Source organism: Neovison vison, chromosome 6, assembly GCF_020171115.1.
Source record: "Neovison vison isolate M4711 chromosome 6, ASM_NN_V1, whole genome shotgun sequence".
In the NCBI taxonomy this organism is placed as follows: Eukaryota; Metazoa; Chordata; class Mammalia; order Carnivora; family Mustelidae; genus Neogale; species Neogale vison.
Window position 1 is genome coordinate 92456359 of NC_058096.1, and position 8860 is coordinate 92465218.

Consider the following 8860-nt stretch of genomic DNA (forward strand, 5'->3'; position numbering starts at 1 on the left):
AACTTCTCACATTAAAGTACCCTAAATTAGTTGAGAACTATTTTAATATATTTAGTTAAGACTTAGTAAATTTGTGAGGCAAAAATAGATATTTGAGAGTGCAATTACAAATACAGTAAAATAATGTTAAGTTCAAGCTGCATATTTATTGTTATTAAATATCATTCTTTTAAATGACATTACTATAACATCAAAAAAAAGTTAGGGGGTTTGTCTGTTTTTCAAAAGAAAATCAGTCTCTTAACTTCATAGCAGCATTTCTTTTTTTTTTTTTTTTAAGATTTTGTTTATTTGACAGAGAGCTCACAAGTAGGCAGAGATGCACAGAGAGAGAGGGGGAAGCAGGCTCCCTGCTGAGCAGAGAGCCTGATGTGGGGCTTGATCCCAGGACCCTGGGATCATCACCTGAGCCCAAGGCAGAGGCTTTAACCCACTGAACCACCCAGATGCCCCACATAGCAGCATTTCTAAACCAGATACGTTTTAGGTATTCAATCACTATAATCCCTTTCTGGTGTGTGTAGGCTTTTTGCAAGAAGGTCTATAGCTTTACTTCAATACTAAATGATGCTGAGTTCTCAAAATTATAAGAACCATGGATTATTTCATTGTTATCAGAGATTTAAATAAATCCTGAGAAGAAGCCCAAAGGGTTAAAATTATTTTATCTGAATAGCAATAACAATAATTTTATTTTTATTTAATTTGAAAAATACTGTACTTGTTACATTATATTAGTAATTTGAAATGGTCTTTGTAGATGTTATCCCAAGTTTATGCAGACACATTTACGAATATTTACACTACACATACTACACATTTACTACACTACACATTTACACATAGGTACTTAGTTTTTATAAAAAAGGAGTCCTGATATATATGTACAAAACTAATTTTTATTTTTTAATTGCAAATACACTGTGGACATATTTTCAGATCTGTACACATATATCCCTGGCATCATTCTTTTTATTGGTTGTATAACACTGCTCATCTCCAAACATGTTACATAATTTAGTCATTCCTTAGTTTATTGTCTATTTCCTTCCACAGATACTCTTCATAGGATAGAGTTCTTCATTTCCTGCCATATCCAAATGCTTAGGTTAGTCCTAGCATACAGCAGGTTCTCAACAAGTACTTGTTGAATGAGTTGAGTTTTAAATAACGCAAACCCATAATTTGTTCTGTTATGCTCTTGATAATGAACTTATTTTGATTGTGTTATTTGCTAGTAAGAGAAATATTTGAAGACTGTCTCTATGGATATATCTTCCCTTACTGAAGCAATTATGTTTTAAATTCCTAGAAGGTAATTGCTAGGTTACAGATTATATGCTTTTAAAAATAGTATTGCTAAATTGTCCTCCAAAAATGTAATACCAAATTAAGTTCTTAATGCAAGATATGAGTCAGCCATTTAGTTTTATTCTTTATAACTTTCTGCTTTTCCAATTTCCTATAACCGACATTAATCATCTTAATCAGAAGCAGCCATGATTAAAAAGAAAATTAGTTTTTATTTTCTTGATCATCCTAGAAACATTATTTAACAGTCTAAAACCTGAACATACCAGATATCACTTGGACTACAGTAGTCTTTTTTCACTCATTTAAATTATTCCATTACTTAATTTTTAAAAATTGTTATTTCAATGTCTATCAACAATTTTCTACCAAATAGGAGCTTACAGCATGCTTATTGGAGCAGAGAAATTAGAAAGATTTAACTAATTTTCCAAAGTTGATGTTGCCTTATAATTTGCATAAAGTAATATGAAGAAAAATGCTTTTAATAAATGATTTTTTATTAATGATGAGTTATTAATAAATAAATGTGTTTGGCTCTCAGCCCTTTTAGTAAAAGCCCAGGGAGAAAAGAAACATATTAAAATTTTCAGAGTACACAAAATATATATTAGTTTCCAGGTTTGGAATGTTTCTAAGCAGCCAGTAGATTAAAGAAGGAGTTATTCAGCTTTAAAACCTGACCTTACTGTTCAATAAGTGTGACCATGGCTTTGGTAAAGTGTCGCCCTTCTACAAAAATTATACTATTAACGCCGAGTCATGATACCAGAGCTGCTTATTCAGACCTTCTGACAAATTGCACTGAACCCATCACATATGCCTGCATCTCATCTAAATAGAAATAGACACAGGGAGGAGTTTGCATCAAGGTACATAGATTCCCTTTGTGAAGGGAAAACAAACGGTAACTCTAATGGGACTGGACCTTCCATCATTGCCTCTCTTCTGACTAATTTATCCAAGCACAACGTTCATTGTCTCCTAAAGAGTTCAGAAGCTAACAAAATTTCTTAACTGCCGGACTTCTGATTTATATAAGAGCAAGTTGTAAGTAATCAACAGAATATCTATACTGAATAGAAAAATGTCCCACTTCAATAGACATTGAAGAATACTTCTGAATGCCTTAGGTGCAGTGGCATGATTTTAGACTTCTGCAAAGTAAGCACACCCTCCCTCAAGGAATCTGTATTTTGTCTATCAGCCAGGGAGACTGAGAAAGAGGCAAGCAAAAAACAGGGCAATTTGAGTTGGCATTCTATCTAGAGGTGAACTTTGTGATGCTTTATTTCAGTGTTACTATAAGAAATTATAAATAGCTACTGCTTGTTAGATGAGTGAACACAATGCGATCATGAAAGAACTGGAAAATCTCAAGTGGGTTTCCCAGTGAATTAAATTCCCTGATTGGGATCCAAGATCTAAGTCATCCTTCAATATTCTGGGTTTTTTTTTCTTCAAATTAACATATTTATGTGTATTCAGATTCCTTTATTCATTTTTTAAATCTTTTCTCTAGATATGAAGAAAAGGGCATCTTTCCAACTTCCATTTTTAAGATCTTATTTACTTATTTGAGAGAGAGAGTACATGAGTAGGGGATAGGAGTGAGGGAGAGAGAGAACGAGACTCCCTCCTGATTAGGGAGCCTGACACTGAGCGGGGACTCCAAGCCCAAGACCCTGAGATCATAACCTGAGCAGAAGGCAGTTGCATAACCAACTGAGACACCCAGGTGCCCCTCTTTCCAACTTTCAAATCTTCTTAAACTTGAAGTATTTGCATGGATATGCTTCAACAGGCCTGTATGTTTCTTTTAAAAAGGGTTTTGTGAAATTAAATTCTTTGAGGAGTTATTATCAAAGTATTATTTTAATTCTAACAAGATCAGGGTGCTAATCAATCCCCCTGTTGGTTAAAGTCAATATTCTCCTTGTATTACTTAAAGGTGTCTGCCAAAGATCTCAAAGGCACTAAATTATTGTGAAATTTTTAGATGAATTTCTTGAAAGGTGTGTTCTCCTATTTATCCAGGCTGTCTGTATATTATTGTCCCATTGTTTCTTTAATATGTTTTTCCATGCAAATTCCATGTCTCATTCCTTTATTGGAAAGGTATTATCATACTTTTGAACTTGGTAGATAATCAAAGATTCACTTAATAAGATAACCCTACAGATACTGATTAAACACCTTCTGTGTGCAAAGTAAAACCATAGCTGCTGAGGTAAAGACAAAGGTAAATTAATCACAGACCTAATTCTCCTAAAGTTCACAATCGAGTGGCAGAGATGGTGACAAGACATATAATTCAGTACCTGACTAAAATGTTGAGAAGGCAATGGAGGAGGAGAAAGTAAAATTTTTACATGTCATCCTTGTGCAGGGCCATGCTAATCTTCTTTGTATTGGTCCAGTTTAGTAAAAAGTGAAATTTTTAGATACTGCAACCTCTTAATTTGCCATTAAGCCAGAGTTTACATAATTACATGGATTCCACTGCAAACAAACAAACAAACAAACACCCTCTGAATTTTCTTACTTAAACGATTACTACATCTCTCATTCATTTATTCCACATACCATTATTTACTGAGTACCTCCTATGTGTAAAATACTGCATAAGGATGTGGCAGAATACAGAAGTGATGTAGTATCTAAAAATAAAGAATTTAGAGACTTCAGGATTGCTATTTCTCATAGAGATGCTTTTATAGCTTGGCCCAGAATTTTCTAGAGTATCTAAGCTGACTTTCATAGAAACCACCTTTTATATTTTACTGAAACACTTTTTACATAATTTTTATCTTAATATTAAAATCTTTAAGATCATGTTTTTGGACTTCCATTTCAAAAGATCTTTGTATTAGTGGGAGAAGCCAGGATTTCTGGCAGTAAACAGCAGCACAAAGAGTCATGATACACTTGTGAATCTTAGCATTTATCTGGTAGACTGTTAGAAGTGGCAATATGCAGAGCAGAGTTCTAATTCTTCCAACCAACGAAAGATATCAAGTCATAAGTACAATTGTTCTTTACAGTTCACCAAATATTCTTGGATTTTGAAAAAGATAACCAAAGAGTAATAAATGCACCTTGTTCACATTATTTTGGTGATATATTTTACAAATCTCACACTACATGTAAGATATTTAGTTTCTTTTAGTGGTGGCAAAATATATTAAGTTATGAAAATGCCCACCTAAAAATGCATATGCCTGTTATATTCACTTTATTAATGGCCACTAGTTGATAATTAATTTGTATCAAATGAATTAAAACACGAGAAAATTATTTCTTATTAAAAGAGAAGTACTGCTCATAGAAAAATGTTCTGGGAAAAATATTCAATGTTATAGTCAAATATTGAAGCATGAGGAGTGAATACAGAATGTACAAAAATGCAGGGACTCTGAATCCCATGTGTCCATTTTTAGGAAGCTAGGGTGGATGTGCTTGGTAAAATGTGGTGCTAAAACCAAAAGAGGCTGGGGCACCTGGGCGGCTCAGTGGGTTAAAGCCTCTGCCTTCAGCTCAGGTCATGATCCCAGGGTTCTGGGATCTAGTCCCGAATCTGGCTCTCTGCTCAGCAGGGAGCCCGCTTCCTCCTCCTCTCTCTCTGCCTGCCTCTCTGCCTACTTGTGATCTCTGTCAAATAAATAAATAAATCTTTAAAAATATTTAAAAAAAAACCAAAAGAGGCAAACTAGTTCCTAAAACAGGGGAACCAAAACAAGAAAGTCAGAAAGTGGAGATCCACCAGGACAGCCATGCCTTAGTCTAGAAAGCAACTAGCACAGACCAAAACAGGCAGAGATATAAAATCTCCAAATGATCAGATTTATTTGAATATCTGAAAAGAAAGTAATGAAAATTTGAGTGAGCCAACAGATGTATATTGAAAAGTTATAAAGAAAATAAAAACAAACAAGGTGAGAGCAAAATAATTAACCTTAAGTAAGCAAAAAATGGAAAAAAGAAAAATATAATAATAGAATGCTATCTTGTTTATTAATAAACAATATCTACACAATAAACACTGGCCAACGGTTTAAGCAAATGTTTTACAAAGATACTGGGAAGATAGAGAAAGTGGAAGGGAGGTAAATACAAAAGAGAAATACATAATCTAGGTAATATCTACATGTGACAAAGAAAAAGTTATATATATGTGAAAAATTTGTATATGGAGGAGGGGGAAATATCAGACAAATCAACTAAAGTTGTTGAAAGTGAACTTATCTGGGAAATGGGGCTAGAAAGGAAGAAAGATAGAGAAGTGCCTGATATTTATTATAACTCTTCCACTTTTAAAACCCTTGTGTATAGTATTTTGAAAAAAATCTTTCCATTTTATTAAAGAGAGCACAGCACGGAAACACACACAACACAAGCATGCACACACCGGCTGAAGGAGAGGGAGAAAGGGAGAGTCAGAAAAGAATCTTAAAGGCAAGCCCCCCAAGGCCATCACCCACCATCAGCGCCACATTGGGCCGAGAACTCAGAGGCTGACACCCCGCCAGAACCCCTTCCTCAATTCTCCCCCCCCCCCACAAGGCTTCCCTGCGCTGGGGCCCTCCGGGGAGCCACGTGTTCAAGGCTCTTTTCCAAGTGGGCCTCTCGACAGGCACCGAGCGACTAAGGGCTCTAGACTATGGCATCGAGGACCCAAGTGGGTCCAGCATGGAGAGCCCATGGTGCTCTGTGTCAGAACCTTAAGATCATGCATGATCTGACCCAAAACCAAGAGTTAGACATTTTATTGGGCCATCCAGGCACCTCTAACATTTGAATATTTTAAATTAATATTTCAATAATTTAAATTTGCAATAACAAAATGCATTCAGCCTTATCTAAATAGAGAAATAATTTGTTAAAGAATACTGAGGACACAGGGAAGAGGCTGTGTATCCAGCCACATACAAAGATAGGGCTCATTAAAGACATTCCTAAAGCCAAATGCTGCAATTCCCAGCTACCACCCATTCCAGTAGAGTGGATGTTACATACTCACGTTGCTTACTTTTGGATCAGTGTTACAGACTGTTAATGACAGAATATGACTTCCCTGCTTTCAGGCTATGGCCAAAGGAATCTAGAAAAGTGAGTTTTCTTTAGAGAGGCCAAAGAAGTATGGGAAATTATCAAGATATAGAGAAGTTATACAAAAGATAACAAATACTTAAAATGACAATGTTTGCTACACATAGATAAATTGATTCCTTTCCTAAAATGTATACTTTCTCCTTTCTGTCATTAATATCTAACCACTTAAATACAAACATCATTGGTAATTCCAAAAAAAATTATAAGAAGATGTTACAATTATTATTTTAAACTTCTGGGATCTTATTAGGTTATCAGTTACCATGGGGAGCTAGATATATCAGAGCACAATTTATACAGAGATGTGAGTATAGATCCTAGGCCTGATTATAAGAAAGCAAGTGTGAGAAATCAGCTGAGAAACATTTGGTTAAATGGAAAGGTTTTGAAGTCTGAGTGAAAACTCAACATCTTGGATAAGAGTTACAAATTTTGTCATAAGAATAGCTTTCTAAGGGCACCTGGGTGGCTCAGTGGGTTAAAGCCTCTGCCTTCAGCTTGGGTCATGATCCCAGGGTCCTGGGATCAAGTCCCACATCGGGCTCTCTGCTCAGCAGGGAGCCTGCTTCCTCCTCTCTCTGTCTCTCTCTCTCTCTGCCTGCCTCTCTGCCTACTTGCGATCTCTGTCAAATGAATAAATAAAATTAAAAAAAAAAAAGAATAGCTTTCTACCATGAACTTCCCCTCTTCTACATACTATGCACTGAAGATTAGTTTTATTGAAGCTGGAATTTGATCATCTTAAGTATATGTTTTGGTGATTATATTTTTCTTTAGCTAAAATTATCATAAATTTCTTTACTAATTAGCAGCAATTATCTGATAGTCAAGTTTATTAGGAAGTAAACATGTTGATTTGTCTCCAGGGTAACCTATGCACAATTGGAGACAGGTGAAGACATAAAGAACAAGATGGATAATAATGTTATAATAATATAGAATAAGAATTGGAATTGTTATTTGATGAAATAAGAGTCTAGCTTTTATTTACTAAGCTGAGTCAACATCATGCCAGGAAATTAGACTATCCCCACAATCCAAAATTATATATGTAATAGCTCCCAAGAATATTATCACTTGAGGGGGTGCCTGGGTGGCTCAGTGGATTAAAGCCTCTGCCTTTGGCTCAGGTCATGATCCCAGTGTCCTGGGATCAAGCCCCGCATCGAGCTCTCGGCTCTGTGGAGAGCCTGCTTCCTCCTCTCTGCCTGCCTCCCTGCCTGCTTATGATCTCTCTCTCTGTCAAATAAATAAATAAAATCTTTAAAAAAAATAGAGAGAATATTATCACTTGAAAATTCTTCAGACACATTAGCCCTTCCAGAGAGAATCGCACAACACAGACATCTCAAGAGACCATCCTATCAGTTATATTCTGTCTCTAGTAAAGATTACAGTAGTTATCAATTCCCAAAATGTACATTATGGTAATAAAGTTAGAGTTGATGCAGGATATAACATCCTCATTTTACAGATTATAAAACCAAAAGTCTTAGAAGTGGAAAATATATACCCTCATTTTTATAAGTGAAAAGTTCAGAAAGTGAAAGCAATATGGAGAAATTCACATATGAATGGAAGAAAACATTTTAGAAGGCAGATGTCTTGGTGTTGAACACTGAGCCAGAATAGCATTTCAGACAGTATGCACATTCTTAAGTACTATACTATACTGCCTCTTGACAAAGGAGAAGTGTGGTTATTGAATATCAGAAGTCCAATTTCGATCATAAAAAAAGAAATGTACATTAAAATAAGAGGAGGTTATGGTTCTCAGTTGATTCTGTTATTTGCAGTAGTTACATTTTTAAAAAATCTTTCTTTCTTTCTTTCTTTATTTGCAAGAGAGAGACAAAGCACAAGCAGGACAAGGGACAGAGGGAGAGGAGAGGGAGAAGCAAACTTTCCACTGAGGAGGGAGCCAGACATGGGACTCCATCCCAGGACCCTCATTTCATGACTTGAGATGAAGGCAGACGCTCAACTGACTGAGCCACCCAGGTGCCCCGGCAGTAGTTACATTCTATAAAGTAGCTGCAAACAGTGAATTAGTGACTACCGGCTTATTGTTCCAAGAGGAAATATAAGATTAGATTTCTGAAAGGTTTTGGTGAAAACATTTCTTCAACTGAGAAATTTATAACTTTGTTTAATTACATGCAATATTTGTTTGATTATATAAAGCATTTTTGTATAATAAAACACTAGTTGAGAAGGGTTTACCATGATCCATACTCTGGTAACATGAACTTAAATTTCTTTGGCTTTCAACATCACAACAATGCTATCAACCACGTGTCGTTGTTGTTCTTTTTTATCAATCATCATCTCATGAATCCCCATATTTAGCCATCTGTCCATCCTTTCCATAACATCCTCATAAGCTGTAGATGTTACTTTAGCACTTTCCAGGGCAGCCTCATGTACAGATCAGTGG

At 35.5% G+C, this 8860-nt stretch overlaps 1 pseudogene; it reads right to left on the reverse strand.

Moving 5' to 3' along the window:
* Positions 1-3655: 3655 nt before the first annotated feature.
* LOC122911029 lies at positions 3656-3753 on the reverse strand (annotated as a pseudogene).
* Positions 3754-8860: the final 5107 nt, after the last annotated feature.